Consider the following 20,779-nt stretch of genomic DNA (forward strand, 5'->3'; position numbering starts at 1 on the left):
CATTATATTTAATCATAGGCTCTCTTGTGATTGTTTTAACGTTTCAATGTCACAAAAATCCAACATTTTAAATGGTTGCAAAAATTGTAAATGTGGTTGCAAACATATTCCTGTGTGTCACTCAGTATAGCACAGCAAATTCTATTCGGTAGATTTTCAAAAAGTTGCCTGTGTGAAAAACCGGGGCTACATGTGTGGCAGGACCTTGCGCACATTTTCAAAGAGGCCCAGCCACACCCGTAACTCCTGTTACGCGCAGAAGTGCCGGGTCGAAGGAAAGGGGCAGGGAGGGAGCATGGAGGGGCGGGGCTGGAGGCGGCCGGTACAGCGGCCATTTGCCGCTGTACCGGGGAAGGGACTGCCTGGGCTTGCAAGTTGCTACTGCTTTGTTGGAGCAGTAAGCTACAAAATAAAAAAAAACTAAAGGTAGGAAAAAGAGTTTAGGGGTTGCGAAGGAGAGGGAAAGGGGAAGGGAGGTTAGGGTAGGGGTTAAGGAAGTTCCCGCCTTTCTGCTTCTTAATTGCAGCGGACTAGGAGGGAACTGGGGAAGGCCAGGATGCATCGCTGCATGAAATTTGCTTAAGTCTACCTTGCGTGCGCTGCCCGCACATACATGCGTGGATTACAAAATCCGGCGCGCATGTGCCAGGAAGCGTGTGCACATGGATACACGCTCGCGGTTCTTTTAAAATCTAACCCCTATGTGCATAAATCTAAACAATTACGGGTAGATTTTCAAAAAGTTGCACGTGTTAAAAACGGGGGTTATGCGCGTGGCCGGGCCCCTTTGAAAAGGGGGCCCTGAAGTAAGTTGAAAATCTGGAAACAAAAAAAAAAGTGTGATTTAGGGGTTGGGGAGGAGAGGGGAAGGGGAAGGGAGGTTAGGGTAGGGGGTAGGGAAGGAGCAGACTGGGAGGGAACTAGGGAAGGCCGGGATGCGTTGCCACGAGAAGTTTACATTAATGCCCCCCTCTTGCGCACACATACGCACAAGGATTATAAAACCCAGCACGTATGTGCGCGCAGCCCACATATTTTATAGCATGCATGCGCCGGCATGCACATGTTATAAAATCGCCGTGTCCATGTGTGCGTGCCGGGAAGTGCGCGCACATGGACGCGCATGCGCTTCTTTAAAAATCTACCCCTAAGTGAAAAGCAGTAATCCTCATCAAATAATCTCATCAGATGTTCACGCAGGCAAGGCAATCTAAAATCCTTTCTTGTCATATCCTCCACCAGTGTTGCCAGATGCCCGTTTTCACAAAAATTGGGCTACTTTTTCTGAGTGTGTGCAGGTTATTTTTTCCTTTTTTTTAGCTATGGGATTTTGGGCTTTTTTTTTTTTTTTGTCATGTGTGTTTTTTTGGGCGTCTTGCCGGAAGGGGAGCAGAGTGGGCGGGGTGTATGGCCTTTAAGCCTCCGGCACACATTTGGTCTCAAAACATCTTATTTCCTTGTGGTGTTGCCTTATAAAATTGTATGATAGTCTCTATGGATGTTTTGTCCAGTGTGGTAAGGTAATTTGGCTTATCCATTGCCTATGCTGTTTGGTAGTTTTTGTAGCTACGTAGTCTGGGGTTGAATCAAGATATTTACATAGCCATGTATCAACCACAGAGGTTTGATCCAGGCCCTTATATATATTTGCATTTTATAAATATTTCGGCAGGGTCTTGTGCATGTTCAAAAACTCATCAGTGAGATTTAAAGATTTGTCAGTTGTTTTGTTGAGAATATTAAAAACATGCATTGATATACAACCTACACTTCTTTATACCACCATTGCCAATCCTCGAGGCTCCTCTCCCCACCGGTCATTGAAGATAATGTCATGGCAGAGCAAGTGGAGCTGGATCAGACCTGGCGGCAGCCCCTCCACTTGGGGTGCAGGGGCTGCGGCCTCTTCCATGGAAATACCCCTGTCCAGGGGACTGTACTAGGGCACTTTAGTTTTTATTATGCTGGGGTAAGGAGAGGTGACATTCTCCTGGCAAAAAAAACCCAAAACTTTTTATATATTTCTTTAGACAAATGTCTTGAACATTAGGTATGAAGTTAAAAATATTATGAAAATGCCATTCACATTTTATTTTGTCATATAGGTGTCACAGCAGTCAATATATACACGTGACAATATGCCCTTTCATATCATGGAACAAAAAAGCCCCTAGGGGGTTCAATTCAAAAAATGCTAATGTATGATAATTGTTATACAAATTACCATACCAGCAGTGTGGCTAATTAGATTTTAGTATCCAGGATTTCCAGAGGAAGGCTTGTACAACATATGCTTTCACAGTTATTTTTTTCTTTCTTGGCCAGAAACATCCATAAAAATGAGAGGTGTGTGGGTATAGTATAGCACTTGGATTATTAATAGATGCCTGGAATGTGAACTTCTAATTACATATATTTTGGGTTCCTCTCATTGTCAATTGTAAATATAAATGGCCTAAAATCCTCCGCTATGTTTTAGTTACAAGCTGTCCTTCCTCCATCTATTTCCTCTTCTTCCTTCCCCTTCCCCTTTCATGCCTCTATCCCTTGCCCCTTCTTTTCCTTCTTTCCCTCCTCCATTACTCCCCATTCACTTCTTTCACTTCCTCTCTTACCCCTCCAGCCCTCTCCTTTTCTCCACTCTAACCATAGAGGATAACTTTCAAAGAATGCTGTGCGTAACGGGTGCAGAGATCTACTATAGTAGTTTATAACTCGTGCTTATCTGGTCTGCAGAGATTATAAAATATGTCTCTATGTCCCCGTCCCCCCCCCCCAATATACACACTTAAATATCAGCGATGCATTGAAAGTATGTCCCTTTTCTACCAATTTTATAAACATATGTGAGTATAGTTTGCACAGAAACAAAAATATAGCTGTTTGCATAAAGCCTTGATTTGTACACAGAAGTAGGTGTATTTTAAAATATGTCCATGTACTTGAAATCACCAGTTAGCCAATACCTCTACCAGTGTACTCAGTCTGTCTCCAGTTTACTGAGATGCTCTTAGAAATACACCCTGAGCTCCCCCAGTTCACCCAGACCTCCCACCCAACAACAGCAGACAATAGAGTCTGATGTCAATTGTGCGAGATAATTAGTAGGTGTAAAACTGCATGAATAAGTTGCCTGATGACAAATTGTAAATCTCTTATAGCAACTTGTGCATGTATCTCTTGGCCCTGCCCAGGAACGCCCCTAGATCATCCCTTTTTTTGCACAAGTAAATATGAGTATGATACCGAAAACACACATATTTTAGATGTTTATAAAATTGTATGTGAGTACAAGCTACTTACGTGTGTATATGCTAACTTTACATACATAACTCCTTTGAAAATTACCTCCATAGTGTGATATCCCCTGACACTACCTCCCATACCGTTTCTCACTCTCCAGCTCCAGAACCATTACAGTCTGTAGCTGCCACTGCTGCAGGACTCAATGTACTCTGAGGCTCATGATACTAACCAGAACTGTTAATGGCAGCACTGCCTATTAGTTGTCGGTGGATAAATGTGGTAGCGGGCAGCTCAAGGATGAGGAAAAGAATGCAATAGCTTGAAGATGGAGAAAATGCCATAGCTGAGGAGGGTAGGAAGAGAAAATGCAGTTGGTAGGGGGGGTGGGGTGCAAATGAGGAAGAGTGCAGTAGCAAGCAGGAGAGTGGAGAGAAGAGAGTTCATAAGTCAGTTTGAAGGGGAAGGGAGAATGCAGCATTTGAGCAGGGGTTGAAGGGAAGATGAATGCAGCTGTCTGGGAGGAAGCAGCCATTGTCTGAGGTGGCAGTTGAAGGTGTACAAATGCAGGAGACAATGGCAGGATTATTTTCTCTCAATTCTTCAGGGGACAATTAATTCAGAAAGCTAGTAAAATCTTGGCTATTTGTGCAAATAGTTTCTTTAGCAAGTGTACATTTATAAGAATTTTTTTTTTGTACTTTAGTTTTAACATACTCATGGTTTGTTTTTTTTCTCATTTTATGATGTGGCTTTTAGGGCTTTTTTTGTTTAAGTGATCATTTATTGCAGGGGTGGCCAATTTCAGTCCTCAGGAATCACAAACAGGCCTGGTTTTCAGGATATCCGCAATGAATATGCATGAGCTAGATTTGCATACAGTGGCGGCAGTGCAAACAAATCTATCTAATGTATATTCATTGTAGATATCCTGAAAACCATGTGACTCTTGAGGACTGGATTTGGCCACCCCTGGTCTGTTGTATGTGACTTATTTGTTACTGAATGTGGGTTTTTTTTCCTTTTTATTGTACACTGTTTTGAAGATTTTGAAAATTGGTATAAAAAGTTACCACAATAGTGGCTGTGGAATTATGAGAAACATGATCCCTGCATGTGATGATGTACCTAGACTTTTGGGAAAAGTGATAATCCAGAAACTTAAGCTAATCACCATATATATGATCACAAAGTAATTTATTTTCACTGCACTAAAAATCTGCTGCTATTGATGCACAGTTTTTGCCTTCCCTTGGATACCACAGGCATGTAGCTTTAAGGTTATTACACCGACAAAGGAGGCTGGACTTGATGAACTACTGCTCTTCTGTCAACCCAATCAACTGCAAAATAACTCTGAGTGTAATTTTCAAAGGCATTTCCATGAATAAAACAGTGCTCTGCCTGCTGAATTTGCCTTTTACAAAATTTCCTGCCCGATATGTGGGCAAACTTATATGTGAAGAGGCATTCCCAGGGATGGTGTTGGGCAAGGGTTTGTACTTGTGTGCATATTTTTAAAACATTGCAAGTACATTTTCCAGAAAAATTTGTACGCATAAATTGATAGTATAATTCTGTGTAGGTAGTTTTGGTGGGATAATTTATAAAGCAAACCTTTACATAAGTTTGCTGTGAAAATTGGTGTAGCAGGCACATATTATGCTATATAATAGTACTTCTATATATACATTACCTATAGTTAAGCATTTTGAAATGTTGCATTAAGTGTGATGAGTGATACTTTGATCTGAAAGAGGATGGAAACGAGGAGGAGAAGAAAAAATGATGAGTGATCTAAGAAAGCTTGCTAAGTGGTTAAGTTTGGCAACATGATTTACTGCAAAAAAGTGTAGAGTCTTTATTTGGGACACAGAAATCCAAGACAGCAGTACATGATAGGAGATAAGGTACTGATGTGCACCAAGAAGGAGAGAGATCATGGTTGATTATATCTGCTGATGTGAAAGTCACAAAATAGAACGACAAGGCAGAGAACAGAGCCTGAAGAATGCTAGGTAGTACAGAGGTATTACACTGGTCTACATCAATTTTGCTGACTACATGATAACATGTGATCTTTATGTATTTTAGTGTGTTGAATCCAAAAATCTCATCCATTTCCTCGTCACGTGTTTTTTCCGCAAAACGCTGTCTACTCATAAACTCTTATAGCAATAACGTAACATTATTATTTAGATATGCTGAATACGCAAATAGATAATTAATGCACAGAAAGACATGTTGAATACGCTATTTCCTGCTCTTTCACATGAGAAGTTGAAAGCTGACATATTTGATGGCCCGCAAATTAGGCTTCTAATCAAAGACAGAGAATTCTTCAATACCATGAAAACCATAGAAAAGGATGCTTGGTCTGCTTTTTCTGCTTTTTCTGACATGATTACAGTCTTTCTTGGCAACTTCAGGGCCGAAAATTATAACCTTTTAGTTCAAAATGTGTTGATTGTTTTTCAAAGACTGGAAGCAAACATGAGTGTCAAATTGCTTTTCCTTCATAGCCACTGAACTACTTCCCCTCAAATCTTGGAGCTATGAGTGAAGAACAAGGAAAACGCTTCCACCAAGACATCAAGACCATGGAACAAAGATGTCAAGGCAGATGGAATACAAACATGAAGGATGTGCAGCAGGGACAGATTCGTCCCATTCGGTATTCATATTTGTCGGGACCCAAATCTGTTGCATCCGTTCTCGGGGGACCCCAATCCATTCATTAGTTACATATGTATTTGTTTCCCAAAAAAATCCCCATCCCAACCCTTTAAATTTAATTTACTACAACCCCCCACCCTCCTGACCCCCCCAAGACTTGCCAAAAGTCCCTGGTGGTCCAGCAGGGGTCCTGGAGTGATCTCCTGCACTTGGGCTGTCGGCTGCCAGTATTCAAAATGGCGCCGATAGCCTTTGTCCTTCCTATGTCACAGGGGCTACCGGTGCCATTGGTCAGCTCCTGTGACATAGTAAGGGCAAAGGCTATCGGCGCCATTTTGAATACCTGCAGCTGACAGCCCGAGTGCAGGAGATCGATCCAGGACCCCCACTCGACCACCAGGGACTTTTGGCAAATCTTGGGGGCGGGGGCGGGTCAGGAGGGTGGGGGTTTATTCGTTAGTGATACGTTGTATTCATGGGGGGTTAGCCATACATTTCGTGACCCCCACGAATACAACGAATGTGGTGTATACGTTGCGGATTGCCAATATGTTGCAAACGAATGCACACCCCTAGCAAACTACTGCTGTGTTTACAGCATGACAACCCTCATCATAATTATTCCAGAACATCCAAAAAGAGAAAATGTCTCCCTAACATTTAAAATTTACACAACTATTGCTCTCTTGGTTAGACGATAGACTCCTTTCTTGCATGAAACAAATATATTCCGTGCTATCGCTTCTTCAGAACTTCTTATTACCCTTGATATTTGACTTTATAATCTTTAATCAAACATTCTCATTTGTGAAAAAATTTGTATTGCATATTTTTTTACTTCATATTTCGAATCAGCACCTTTCATTTGGGTAAAATCAGCAAAAATAATTAGGTCAACAGAAAACATTTTTTCAAATGTAGACCAGTGTTATCAGTAGAAAATAAGATGACACTGTTTACAAGTCATTGGTTAGGACTCATTTTGTTTATTGCAGGGGTCTTCAAGAACCACAAGCAAATCTATTTATAAATTTATTTATTTAAAAGATTTTATATACCGTCATTCATAATTACATCATAATGGTGTTCAAAGAACCTTAAGACATTAAAATATAACAGCAAAAGAACAACAATCAAACACAATAGTAAAGTATAAAACAGTTAAAACATTCAAATATACAGTGCAGTCAGCAGAGGTAATTATTACTCAATTTAGGACTAAGCTTGTAATCTGTCTGAGAAGGCTTGCTCAGGATATCCACAATGAATATGCATGTGTTAAATTTATATATAATGGAGGCAGTCATGGGCGTAGAGCCCATAGTGCACAGTGGTGCACAGGCACCACCAATCTTGAAACGGGGTGTGCCATGCACCACCAACTGTGTGCACATCCAAGAGCATAGCAGCCAAAAAGAGGAAGAGGATTGGGTTGCTGTGAGCATAAAATTGATAGGCTTTTTGCAGCCAAAAATATAGTGCTCACAAGGATTAATAATGCAGGAGGATGGACTGTTTTGTAGGGTACTTGACAGCAGCAAATTTTCTGGTGCACCACCAACTTCAGCAGTCACCCTACAATCTTGGAGGCAATGCATGCAAATCTATCTCCTACTTGTTCATTATGGATTCCCTGAAAATCAGGCCTGTTTGTGGCTCTCGAGGACCAGTGTTGACTACCTCTCATTTATTACATCATGTTCTGGAGGCCGTACCAGGCTGGAGGTGATCAAAAGAAAGGCTACCTAAGTGCTGCAGAGTTTGCACCCAAAGCCTTACATCAAGAAACTTAAGGATGTAAATATATGCAGTCTACAACAGTGTTTTTCAATCACTAGGCTCTGGATTGGCAGTGGTATGCAGTAGGGATGTGAATCATGTGATCGATCGTCTTAACGATCGATTTTGGCTGGGGGGGAGGGAAATCTGATCGTCATGGTTTTTTTTGTTAAAAAATCGTCAAATCGTAAATCGGCGGGAAAACCGGCACACCAAAACAACCCTAAAACCCACCCCGACCCTTTAAAACAAATCCACCACCCTCCCGAACCCCCCCAAAATGTTTTAAATTACCTGGGGTCCAGTTGGGGGGGGGGTCCCGGCGCGATCTCCCACTCTCGGGCCACGGCTGCGTTAATAGAAATGGCGCCAGTGGCCCTTTGCCCTTACCATCTGACAGGGCAAAGGTAGCACCGGCGCCATTTTGGTTCCTGTCACCCGATGTCACGATGCAGGAGATCGCTCCCGGACCCCCGCTGAACCCCCAGGGACTTTTGGCCAGCTTGGGGGGGCCTCCTGACCCCCACAAGACTTGCCAAAAGTCCAGTGGGGGTCCGGGAGTGACCTCCTGCACTCGGGCCGTATTGCCAATATTCAAAATGGCGCCGGCACTACTTTTGCCCTCACTAAGTCATAGTGTGACATAGTGAGGGCAAAGGTAGCGCTGGCGCTAAAACCCACCCATAGTGAGGGCAAAATGACGCGGACGTCACGTGATTCACCGTGCCTCTGCTCCGGGACCCCCGCTGGACACAACCGGAACTTTTGGCCAGCTTGGGGGGGCCTCCTCGCAAAGGAATACAGGAATGGCTTCCTGACTCCCCGCTGGACCACCAGGGAGTTTTGGTAAGTCTTGGGGGGGGGATTAAGGAGGGTGAGGGGTTTAAATTTTTATTTTTAGATCTTTTAGATCTTCTTCTCTTAAATAGTAGGTGGTTCTTGGATTTCTGTATCCAATTGAACAATATCTTTTCTTTTTTGAATTAAAGTGCAGTTGTCTAACCCTTGATCTTTCTTCCAAATTTTGAAGATTCTCTTTAATTTTCTCTGTCCCCCCAGCATGTCTACTCTGTTGCAGGTTTTCATATAATCCACATCTTCTTTTCTAGCCCTTCCACCATATCAACAATGAAGATGTTGAGGATGATCATACTTAGCACTCTGCTGGCCATCTTCCCTGTACCAGACTGGTCCCCATTGACCACAGTTTCTGAAATATGTTGCTTAACTAACTTCTTACCCAATTAGTACTTTTATGTTATCATCCCATATATTTATCTCCAAGTTATTTTTTTCCTGTTCCTTGTAAGACATTTACTTGTCACTGTTGTTATTGTTCAAAATGTAAACCGAATTGATCAGTAATTCTGTTACTAGAAAGTCGGTATAGAAAAGATGTAAATAAATAAATAAATAAATAAATTTAGGGAACCGGTGCACGTATGGACATAGCCTCAACTTATGGAATTCTACATATGTCCATATTGACCAAAATTGACCCTCACCTTCGACTTATGGACTTATGAACATAAACTTTTTGTCTGCACATCCCTAATGTTGGGTACTAGCCAGGTACTTGTAACTTTGATTGGCCACTGTTGGAAAAAGGATACTGGGCTTGATGGACCCTTGGTTTGACCCAGTATGGCATATCTTATGTTCTTATGTTATAATAGTAGAATATTAGCCAGGTGTTTCTGTGTACAATTATAGTAAAATACTCACAATTATTGTTGTTTGTTCTCCATCTATTTCTGGATGCTGAGCATTGGATAATTAATCCTGGTCCTACCATAGGGGTAGATTTTCAAACAAGGCGCGTTGGCGTACTTTTGTTGGCGCTCCAGGCGCAAACAAAAGTATGCGGGATTTTAGTAGATACGCGCGGAGCCGCGCGTATCCACTAAAATCCTGGATCGGCGCGCGCAAGGCTATGAATTCTGTATAGCCGGCGTGCGCCGAGCCGCACTGCCTACCCCCGTTCCCTCCAAGGCCGCTCCGAAATCGGAGCGGCCTTGGAGGGAATCCTCTAACGCCCTCCCCTCATCTTCCCCTCCCTTCCTCTATCTAACCCACCCGCCCGGCCCTGTCTACACCCCCCCCTTACCTTTCTCCAGGGATTTACGCCTCCCGGAGGGAGAAGTAAATCCCCGCGCGCCAGCGGGCCTCCTGCGCGCCGGGCCGCGACCTGGGGGCGGGTACGGAGGGCGCGGCCTCGCCCCCGGACCGCCCCCGGGCCGTAGCCACGCCCCCATACCCGCCCCCAAAATGCTGCCGACACGCCCCCGAAACGCCGCGACGACCGGGCCCGCCCCCCGACACGCCCCCGACATGCCCCCCTCGGAGAACCCCGGGACTTACGCGAGTCCCGGGGCTCTGCGTGCGCCGGTAGGCCTATGTAAAATAGGCTCACCAGCGCGCAGGCCCTGCTCGTCTAAATCCGCCCGGTTTTGGGCGGATTTAGGCGAGCAGGGCTCTGAAAATCCGCCCCTTAGTGTCTATGATCTTTTTAAGTGGCAAAACACTGCAGTGATTTGCCATTGCCTTCTGAAGCCCATATCACCTGGATTTTCCTAGTGGTACCCCACCTAGATACTGGCCTTATCCTGCTTAGCTTCTGAGGTAACAAGTTTGGGATTTCTCAGGCCACAGTTGAAAGGGATAAACAATTGCAGTAGCCTGATTATTGCACTTTAGTAGATTTAATCAATCCCAGTACCAGAATTATTGCATAGTACATTTAATCAATTTCAGCACTAAGATTATTGTACTTTAGCACATTTATCCCATAACAGGACTTAATTGGTAAAGGTTAGATCACTAATAGTTCCTGTGCATGCAAAACCAGTTTAGCATGCATGATAAATAGCAAATATCTTAAAGGTCAATAAAGCATTTATCTGGCTAACATTCAAAGTTAGCTGAACAAAATGCATCATTAAAAAATGTTGTCATAGGAAAAGCCAATGCATGGGGTAAAAGCCATCCAGGGAGGGTGGAGGGCATAGGGGAAAGAACGGGGGAGGAAGTGGTGTGGTTTTCAATTTTTAAATATCAGTGGCACTGTTGGGAGGGGGTTGCTTCAGGAATACAAAGAAATAAAATATTTATAAGTGGTGGTAGTATTGGGGTTTAATTTCCTAATGAAATAAAAATGAAACAAGATTTTTCATTGTCTTTTTCATTTCATTAGAAAGCAAGTGCACATTCCAATCAATGTGATATGCTAATCTGAAGTGTTACTTATTATAGATTTAAATATATATTTTTGCTTGCATTTATGCAAATTATTTTAGTAACACAGAACCCTTGCTTTGAAAAAAAAATGCTTCTTTTAATTGACAATTGATATAAAAAGAGACAAAATTTGCAGACTTATCTTAAGCTTTTCTCCCTTTTCAGTCAGAGGTAAGCAAACTGCTCTGCTTATCTCTCACCTTCAGACCATGCTTACTGATTGATAGTTCTTATCACTCTGAGCCAGAAAATGTCTATAAATTGCTAGGCAGGCAGTCAAGCATTACCCACTGTCCTTATATTTTAAGTTACTGATTTAGCAAAGGAAGCTTTTCCATTTACATTGAAACTGTTCTTGTTTCATAATGAGAGCTTATTATAAGCTAGGGTTTTTGAATTAAAGCCTGGGGATAACACAGAATGTAATAGGAGAAAAAATTACTTTCAGTCTGAAGCAGGAGGTTGAACCGAAGTTTGATTTTAGAATTTGTATATAAATCCATTTTGCAGCCTATCCATCATCATTGAAAGAAGGAAGACCAGAGATGGTGCTGTGAGACTGAGAAGAGATGAGGAGCAATGTGTGGAGAAAGATGAGGGAAAAGAAGAAATGCTAAATAAATACTTCTGTTCAGTCTTCACTGAAGAAGGAGTTGCCAATGGTATATATAGGAATGGGGTAGATACAACACCATTTATGAAAGAGAGTGTTTGTGTATAACTAGACAAACTGAAAGTAGAAAACGCTATGGGAACAGATAGGATGCACCTTAGGATACTCAAGGAACTGAGAGAGGTTCTGGCAGATTCAGTGAAGGAAATGTGCAATAGATCTATGGAGACAGGTGTGGATCTACAGGATTGGAGAAAGACAGATGTGGTTCCTGTTCATTAAAGTACTAATAGAGGAGGCTGAAACTACAGGCTGGTTAACCTTACCTCAGTGGTGGAAAAACTGATGCTCTACTGAAGGAAATGATAGTGAACTATCAACAATCCAGCAGGCTGCAGATCTAAGGCATCAGGGTTTTATTAGAGGCAGATCATGTCAAACTAATCTCATTGATTTCTCAAACTGAGTGACTAAAGAATTAAATCAAGGACAGGCAATAGATGTAATTTATTTGGATTTCAGCAAAGCTTTTGATACCGTCTTACATAGAAAGTTCATTAATAAACTGAGCAGCCTAGGGGTGTGTCCCAAGGTGGTGGACTGGATTAGAAACTGATTGAGTAACAGAGGGTAATGGAAAATGGAATTATTCTGAGGTAAAATCCTTCAGGCATCGATCCTTGGATTGGTTTTGTTCTATATCTTTGTAAGCAACATTGTGGAGGAGTTAGAGAGTACACCCGTGATGAAATAGACAGAATAAAAAAATAATCTAAGAAAGCTCTAGGAATATTAGAATACTTGGCAGTTAACATTCAATGTAAAAAAAAAAAAAAAAAGGTCATGCACTTGAGGTGCAGAAATCAACAGGAGTAGTATTGCAATAGGTGGTGAAGAACTGCTTTGCACCAACCAGGAGCGACACATTGGGGTGATAATGTAGGATATTAAGATAGCTATTTAGTGTGAAAAAGCACTGACCAGAGCCAGAGGGATGCTGGGGTACATAGGGAAAAGCATAACCAGTATTTATTTATTTATAAACATTTGATATTCCACATTTTGTCAGGTTTGGTCTCAAAGAGGAATACAGAAATTAAGAGACAGATATAATGTGTAGTTAACCCTGAGTGCCATTGTGTAGTGTAAGGACCAAGTGTGGGAAAAACTTAACTTTTATATTCCTAATGAGCCAGCTGGGGAAAGCCTGGTTAATAGCCATGCTGTGGCTTTTTTCCAGAAAGTGAGGTAGTTTGGTTCCTGGTGGATTGGTAAAGGAACCTCATTCCAGATCTTGGGAGCATAGCAGCTGACAGTTCTTAGTCTTGTGCAGTTCAATTTGGCACAGTCAGGGGTGGGGAGGATTGGAGCTCTGCAGCCAGAGTATAGAAGGCAAAGAAACAAGTGAGATATGCCAGGGCCTGTTTGTTCACACATTTGAAGACAAAGCAGAAGGTTTTAAATGTAATCCTAGTTTCAATTAGTAGCCAGTGCAATCTGTAGAAGATGAATGTTACGTGGTCTGACGGTTTGGCCCCTACCAGGATTCTGGCTGCAGTATTTTGTATGTGTTGTAATCATTTCGGGTGGGTCTGGGAGATACCATTCAAAACAGAGTTACAGTAATCTAAATTACTAGTGATTAGTACATGGATAACTGTGCTGATTGAAGTAGTAGCATAGTTGCTGGATCTGGCAGAGATACATGGAGGCTCTTACTACTTTAAAAATGTTGGTTTCCATAGTGAGATTAGGATCAAGTTGGATCTCTAGGTTTCATACGGAGTCTTTGAGCTGGAGATGGTCCCTGATAAGGAGGGAATGGACTGTAGGGAGTGAGCTCGCCAACTTAATCAGAGGAGTTCAGATTTGGAAGGCTTAAATTTGAGTTTATAGTTGTTGAGCCATTGGGCTACTGCTATCATTGTGGTTGTTGAACTTAACAATGGGAGAGGATTAATCAGATCCAAGTTTAATGCAAAGTTGGATATCATCCTCATACAGGTGACTTTGAATGTTGAAGGATAGAATCAGGTCTCAGATAGGACAGATGTAGATGTTGAAGAGAATCAGGGAAATAACAGAGCCCTGAGGTACTCCACAAATGAGGTTTTTAGGAGTGGACTGTTTCTATTATTTGTATTCCGCATAACCAACACAGTTGTGCTATGCTGATCGCATAAGAAACATAAATACAACTTACACAAAACAACATAGAAACATGGCAATAACAATAAACACAGCAAACCGAGCAGAGCTAGCACTCTAATATATATCCAAACCAGAAATTGAGTGCTAGAATAAAGGGTATACAGTCCCGGAATTCACATCAATTTTTAATGTCACACATTTTTATTATTCATATTGGCAACTCCACTGTATAAATCAGCAATTGTTTCAACAAGAAGGGTCCCCCGACACGGACCCGTGTTTCGCCAGGGGCTGCATCGGGAGGGACGCACAAAAGAGTTTAAATGAGTACTGTAAATAAAACATAAACATGGGACTGTATTAGAGGAAGCAACCAGTGCCATATATAATAGTCATTTCATAAGTATAAAGTTTAAAAATAACACTTACCAAAGTGAAGTCTTTAGAAAACATAACAGGGAGCGCGTTACCTGTAATCAGACAAGGAGCTTTAAAGCTGTCAAAAGGCGCCAAAACAGTGATAGACCAATCGGCTGAGGAGGATAACCCACCAATCAGAACCTAGAATTCTTATCCAATCAGAAATCAAGTGAAATGAACCCATTCAATTTCTTTGTTTAACCCTGCCGGAGTAACAGTGTTTAAACGGTGAATCCACCGTTGTTCACAATGAATCAAATGGGAGTCAAAATCCCCTCCCCTAGGGAGGGCAGGGACCACTTCCAGTACAAAAAAGAATAAGTCTGATACTGTATGAGATAAGGATACCCAGTGGTCAACAAGGGGGGCCAGAGCTCTAGCGTGTTTGATGTTAGAGCGATGCTCAATCACCCTCGTTCTAATCTGTTGTTTAGTTTTGCCTATATAGAGTTTTGCACATGGGCAGCGTATCACATAAATAACTCCAGCGGAACTGCAATCAGAGGAGCCATATAATGTGTAGATTTTTCCTGAATTGGGGTCAGTGAAATGAGTCATAACAGATGTATGTTTGCAAACAGAGCAATTACCACATGGAGTGTGGCTGCCAGGACTACGTTTCAGTGATGTTTGTGAAAAATCAGACCGAATTAAAATATCTCTTAAATTCCTACCTCTACGATAGGTAAAGCGCAGGGAACCCTGAAACAGCTCTGAAAAAGATAAAGCCGATCCTCCTCAGCCGATTGGTCTATGACTGTTTTGGCGCCTTTTGACAGCTTTAAAGCTCCTTGTCTGATTACAGGTAACGCGCTCCCTGTTATGTTTTCTAAAGACTTCACTTTGGTAAGTGTTCTTTTTAAACTTTATACTTATGAAATGACTATTATATATGGCACTGGTTGCTTCCTCTAATACAGTCCCATGTTTATGTTTTATTTACAGTACTCATTTAAACTCTTTTGTGCGTCCCTCCCGATGCAGCCCCTGGCGAAACACTGGTCCATGTCGGGGGACCCTTCTTGTTGAAACAATTGCTGATTTATACAGTGGAGTTGCCAATATGAATAATAAAAATGTGTGACATTAAAAATTGATGTGAATTCCGGGACTGTATACCCTTTATTCTAGCACTCAATTTCTGGTTTGAATAACAATAAACACAACATATCATAAAATAGTATTTTAAACTAAAAAATGTCTATTTATTGAATACTATTGGACAGAAAGGACTGGAAGCACCTGGGGGCAGCACCTTAGATGGTGATATTCTCTAGGCATTGAATCAAGAGGCTGTGATCAACTGTGTCGAAAGCAGTAGAAAAATCAAGTGACACTAGGATAGAGTCACCACTTTGATCTGCATTTAGATGGATTGCATTGGTTAAATCTAGTAGGATAGATTCATTGCTATGATCTTTCCTAAAACTGGATTGGTGGGGGCCCAAGATGTTTCTCTTTTAGAGGAAGTCAAGTAGTTGGAAGTAGACTACCTTTTCAACTAATTTAGATAAGACTGGGAGGCTAGAGACTGGGCAGTAGTTAGTGGTTATTTTGGGAGTCAGATTTTTTTTTTTTAGGATTGGTTTGATTACTGCTTCCTTGGGTGTCTTGGGAAGCAAATCTTGGGATAGGATGCCATTGATTATATTGGAGATCCATGGGACTAGTTTTTGCTTAAGGTTGCAAAGGTTGGGTCTTTTGGGCTGAGGAACTGGTTAATTTTCTGGAGGATACTTTCCATCTTTTTAGTGGTGATGGGTTATATTGGTACATGGGATACAATAATGAAATAGTGGCATCACATAACATATTTTAAGTGGTATGTGTATAATCCCTCTACTTTTTTAAAATATTAAAAGAAAAAATGGTCACATTCAAAGTGGGGTTTTTTTTTATTTTTACAGAAGAAAATAATGTTGGAAATGTTGCATTCAGTTTATATTCGATAATATGGGTGTTTGTCTTCAATAATCAAGTTTTTAGAATGTTAAGCTTGGAGTTCATGTGGTCTGTGATTGTTCATAATCAGTAGTCTCTTTGATTTCCTTCACTAACTACCATATGGCTTCCACATTTTAATTTGTGCTTCTTGGTCTCTTTCAAGTTCATATAGTCCTCATAATATCCCATCTGCACAGTGTTCTCCTCTTTCAACTCTCTGCTTCCTCAGTTCATTTTGTCCTCCCTACCATTTTTTGTTGCCATCCCTACCATTTTATATCATGAGGCCTCCACTCCTCTCTCGCCACCTTCAAGAACTGTTGGAAGACTCAGGACTTAATATACAGTTTCCCCTTGACTCTATAGAATCCATTAACTTCTCTGTGATCTTCTTCCTGAACATCTGGGCAACTGCCCCCATCCTTTTCCCCCCAGCCTTATTCCTCTTGTATGTCTTCATTGTCAGCTCTGGGGAAGAAATTCCCTTATATGTACCTGCATAATTACAACCAAGCATTTATTCTATCCCTGTATTAACTTATATACATATTTACCATTTAGAGGGCTGCACACACTGTCATGGAAAAGAAACATAATAATTTTAACAGCATTTCTCAACAGATCTGTAAGCAGGCTGATAATCTAACTTCAACACCTGCTGTAGGATTTTCGCAACAAGATACAATAAACTCTGGAATTATTGAAGTAAAGAATGACAGGTGGTGGATATTTATGCTAATAACTTCTCCACTCCAGGGAATGTTTCTGTTTCATTTGGTAGAACCCAAAAATATGTCCTCAGCACTTACATTAGTGAAGACTAGAAATGTATCCATTCTTTCTATGTCCTATCTCCAGAGATAATTAGCCAACTGTGTCAAGAACTAGAAACATGTAAGAACCTTAAAAAAAAAATTATACCAGCAAACATGGACAACATTAAATAAAAAAAAAAAAAAAACCATCCACTGAAAGTACATAGCTCACTGAAGTCACTGCAATGCCTTCCTCCAGAATGAACATTACCATATTGTTGTACAACCATTGAAAAGTACAGTCAAACAGAGCAGCGGAATGCCTTTTTGATTGTTGGGGCCAACCAAGCTTCACCTCCATCTCGGCCCCAGTTCTGCCCATGCTCCACCCACATTCCCACTGCCAATTTTATACTTTATATTTATAGTTATCATTCTATCTTACATACATTCTTCGCATAAATCATAGAGCATAATTAAATGCTTGATACTAGAAAATCAATCATAGTGGTAAAAGAGAAAACGAAAAAATCAGAACAAGCCAAGCTGCTATAGATCCTTTCAGAGAAAGGCAGAATACCTCACCTCAATCCGCACATGCAGAACACAGTCACAGACACAGACAGAACCTCACTAAATACAGAATAAAGAGACCATAAAGTAGAAATAGTAAGGTGCAGACAAAAACTGAACTAGAAACCACAACAAGCTACACTCTGCATGCAGTGCAACAATGGAAAACCAGAAACATCACCATGCTTAATAAACAACAAAATTAAGAAATATAAAATATCACTCATAATATTAAAACTCATTAAGAAAAACAATATTTCAAAATAGTTGACAAATAGAATATTCAGAGGTCCATATTCAAAGGCATTTAGCCGGATAACTCAGAAGTTATCCAGTTAAATGAAGATTTGGCCACGTATCTGGCTAAATTCTATCTAGCTAATGTTAGTCACAAATAATTTGGGGAGTTCAGGGAGTGTAACTGAGAAGAGTTGAAATAACCGATTAAGTTATCTGGATAACTCTGATATTGAGAGTTAGCTGGGTAACTTAATCGGCTAAGTCTAATTGGGCCAAAGAACTTCCCTAAAGTTAGCTAGATAAAGTTAGCCAGTTGTATTCAATAGTGCAGCCACACTATTGAATATACCTCCAAAGTTATCTGAATAAGTTTATCTGGCTAACTTTCCTATCCAGGCAGTGACTGAATATGAATCTCTTAATAATTAAACTCATATAAAAAATTTTGAAAGTTCCTAAAAATCAGTTAAATATTTCAAAAGAGCAGACATATCTAATAACGCCCAATAATTAAACTTATAAGGGTACAAGAAATTTGCTTCTCTGCATACCTGGGAACTTTTGATTTCCAGTCACCCTGAGATTGTTGTGGATTAGTTGGGGGAGGAGAGGTATGTACAAACAATGCCCTGTCTCGCTCTCTCATATATATACACACACACACTAACACATACATGTTCATTCTCTCATACATATGTTACTCCTGGGGGAATTCTGGACATAAAAATTTAAAATTCTGCAAAATTCTACTTATTTTACATTGGTCAAAATAACACAATACATATCACAGTCTTTGAGTAATTAATTTAAAATGTAATACAGAAAAGTTATTACTCAAAGATGCAGAATTTTTAATATTTTGAGCAGAATTTCCCTAGAAGTGCACTGTTAGAGTGTCCCTTCCACCTCTATCCCTACTCCCCTGGCCAGACCTTTTTCACTCTGCTCTCTCAGGCCCCAACTTCTCTGCTATCCATTATCTCTCCCCTCACCCTCCAGGCTTAAACCCTTCTACTCTTTCACTCCCCAGCCTTCCACTCACAGTTTGACTCCTCCCTCATACTGCCCCCTCTCTCACACAGACCCCCCCCCCCCACACACACACACACACACTCACAGGATTCCTCTTGCACACACCCATCCCCTCACACTGGTTCCCTATCCCATACACACACAGCCCCTCACACAGGCTCCCTCTCTCGTGCACACACATCCACACAGGTTCTCTCACTCTTTCACCCACACCCTCTCATACAAGTTACCTTTCTCTCTCTCATACATACACACCTGCATACAGGCTCCCTTTCCTTCTTGCACCTCCCCCCCCCCCCACACACACACATACATACTCTGATACAGGCTCCCTCTATCACAAATAAACATGCACCCTCATTCCCTCATACATACACACCAGTTCCCAATCTCTCATTCATATATACACTTCCTCACAATCCTCACATTCACTCAGACCCATGCACCCTTGCACAGGCTCCCCCCCTCTCTCTCTCTCTCACACACACAAACACTGGACTTGTCTCCTAATTCTGTGCCAAAACATAAAATTCTGAGGTTGTGCAGAATTCCCCAGGAGTAACATATGCTTACACTCTCTTACATGTTCACACACACACAAACATAAATAAATTTTTCTCACCCTCTGGAATGAACAAGCGGCAGCTTCTGCCTTCAGTCAATGGGATAATTCTTGGGGCATGGGCTGATGCTGCTCCTGCTCTCTTCTTCTGGCCACATGGGCCAATATTGATTCTAATCCTCCCCTCTCACTCACCCATCCCTCCTTCTTTTCCCCTGTTCCCTTTCACTCACTCAGTCCTCCCTTTCCTTCCCTCCCCTCTTACCCCCCTTCCCTCTCACTCCTCCTTTCTTTCCTTCCCTCCTCTCTCACTCATCCTCCCTTTTGTTTCCTTCCCTAACTCCCCTCTCTCTCTCTCTCTCTCTCACTTACCTCTTCCCTCCCCTCTCACTCACTCCATCTCCCTTCCCACCCCTCACTCACCACCTTCTCCTCACTCACAACCCCCTCCCATCCCTTTCACTCAGCTCAGCTCCCATTTCCTCCCCTCTCTTCTCAGTAAGAAGTTAGGGAATGTAAGTGAAGCAAGAGGAACTGAGTGAGTGGGGGGAGAGGAGGTGGGAGAGTGAGAACTTCTTAATCCTCCTCCCCTCCCGTCCCTTCCCTTAAACTTCCTGACTCAGTCATTTCACCCCCTCTGGCCTGCCGGCATCTATATGGAATTGCCAAGGTTTTCTTCAGCCTATGGGAGGTGGGGACCCTATGGGCAGGTCATCACCATGCCACTGCTGTTCTCTTCAGATCTGCCTACATGAGGATTGTGGCCTTGGCAATAACTTTGGCTGCTTCATTCTCCTCGGCTGTCGGTACCTGGTGACCATTCAAGTGTTGGCAGTCGAGGAGGAGGAAGTGGCCACAGGGACTGCAAGGCTGTGATCCTCTTCCAGTGCATGGAGGCATGAGTGAGAGGATTGGGGCAGGGGCAGGGCAGCATTAGCAGTGGCCATGGACATTTTGGGGGGACCATGACTCCCCCTGCCCCCCTGTTCTGATGCCTATGCAGTAGTATATTAAAATTCTGCCATCCACTCGGGATGAAGGAACAACAGTGATGTCACTGAGATGCATCCTTCCAGTGGACAGCATACCTTTTTGTCAACAGCAAAAGAAAGAAGATGGGCCTAGGATTAGGAGTGGGTCTCAGCGACGGAACCTGACCTCAGGCTGGGCCCTGGCATCAGGCTTAGGCCTAGGCCCATTTTTTCTTTGACAGAGAAGTCAGTGGGGCCTATGAATTGCTTCTCACATTCACGTCAGTAATGTAAAACAAAAAAACGAATTAAACTAACAAATGAAAAAAAATTTCACTTGAGATAAACCTGCCAAATGATTGTGATCTACAAAATGAATGAACGAACCTAAATGAATGTTTTGATTCCCTATTGCACACTGCACTATACTAAGCAGCAGCACAGCAGTGAGCTGAACCAGTGTTAGGCTGACAGCACATTATCACTAAATTCTTTTTTTTTTATATACATTTTTATGTTCAGTTCTGAGAAGCAAGGAGCTTCACATCTCTGTGTGTTCCTTTTTTGAAATTAATCCACAAGT

The 20,779-nt window shown here is 41.8% G+C and overlaps 1 protein-coding gene across 1 annotated transcript in view; it reads left to right on the forward strand.

The window, feature by feature from the left end:
• Positions 1–20,779, forward strand: part of SLC6A1 (solute carrier family 6 member 1) — a 219,190-nt gene that overhangs the window by 140,162 nt on the left and 58,249 nt on the right. The gene's annotated exons all lie outside the window — the stretch shown is intronic.

This window comes from Rhinatrema bivittatum, chromosome 4 (assembly GCF_901001135.1).
Source record: "Rhinatrema bivittatum chromosome 4, aRhiBiv1.1, whole genome shotgun sequence".
Classification (NCBI taxonomy): domain Eukaryota; kingdom Metazoa; phylum Chordata; class Amphibia; order Gymnophiona; family Rhinatrematidae; genus Rhinatrema; species Rhinatrema bivittatum.